The sequence below is a fragment of the Toxoplasma gondii genome (assembly GCF_000006565.2).
Source record: "Toxoplasma gondii ME49 unplaced genomic scaffold asmbl.1312, whole genome shotgun sequence".
NCBI classification, from domain to species: domain Eukaryota; phylum Apicomplexa; class Conoidasida; order Eucoccidiorida; family Sarcocystidae; genus Toxoplasma; species Toxoplasma gondii.
Genome location: NW_017383292.1, coordinates 1 through 1,241, shown reverse-complemented (window position 1 = coordinate 1,241; position 1,241 = coordinate 1). Strand labels below are relative to the sequence as shown.

Here is a 1,241-nt window from a genome sequence, read left to right as displayed (position 1 = left end):
CATGTAGTAAAGCCCATCAAATAAACTATACTGTTTTAATGAGCCATTCGCAGTTTAGCCGTATAAAAGCTTATACTTAGACATGCATGGCTTAATCTTTAAGACAAGCATATGACTACTGGCAGGATCAACCAGGTTAATAGTTCCTGAGACAGACCACCTCGAAAACACCAAAAAAACACTCAATCAACCGTCTATTTTCCGGCCTCTTTCGTGTTTTATGGCATAAACAGAAGTGTAAGCCTGCCTCACTCAAGGTTCTACATCAAAACGCGACGTTTTTTGGTCGCCTGGTGAGCCTTAACAGCAACACCAGTTTCTGATGATACTCTTGAGCTATTTGAAACAACAACGCCTTCATCCTGAATCGATTCATCAGGAATCATGGTCGTTGATGCTACAAATCAACAAAGCTTGTCCACCTTGGACACATTCGGGGTATCAACCCATCCACCTCTTATTACAGTATGCACTTAACAGCATTTCAATCTGTTTATTTATAAACAAATTGAAAAGCTCTTCGTGATACTTCGAAGTGGACGAATCCCGAACCTTGTGCGCTCTTTAAAAAAACAACAAAAATTTGTTGCGTTTTCAAACAGTCGCACACTTAAACAACTTCCAAATCTCTCAAAACCCCCGAAGGAGAACAAGAGATCTTCTTCAACTTTTTTGAAGGTCATAACCATACAACACCTTGATTTACCGACGGAGACAATGCCCGTTCCTTGACCCCGCTGCCATAACCAATCAAAGGTTTAGCACGTTTACGGGGTCTCCCCAATTGGCTTGCCGAAAAACAACAAGCCAGCGATGGGAAAACAAGCGGTGAGATTTGATTTTGTTTTTCTCGCGTAGAGGTAAAACAAATTCATAACCTCACGTAGTCAAATGTCTGTTATATCGTGCACTGATCAGTCATCTGGCGCACGATATTACTTCTGTGCAGCCAACCCGGCGCAACACCACTTGTTCGTGACGCGCACCACAACCACACGACAATCCTATAGCACCGCTGAGCAACCGTCTGTTTTTTTCGATGATGCATGAGTTCCCATACGGCACAACGAGCGCCACGCGTACGAGCGCCCGTCCCCATCCACCACCCCAAACAGTAGAGACAAGCTCAGGTGCACAATACAGAGCTAGTTCTTCTCCAGTGCCCTTATCATATATTCCATCGTGCGGTGAAAAACACTAATTTTCTCATGGTCTCGTAAACACTCCAATGAAAAGCAGAA

General features: G+C 43.7%; 1 non-coding gene across 1 annotated transcript; it reads right to left on the bottom strand.

Moving 5' to 3' along the window:
- Positions 1-115, bottom strand: TGME49_460690 (the record flags this gene model as incomplete). The annotated part of the gene is made up of 1 exon (XR_001974413.1): positions 1-115. It is a non-coding gene; the product is annotated as an 18S ribosomal RNA (ribosomal RNA).
- Between the last annotated feature and the right edge of the window lie 1,126 nt (positions 116-1,241).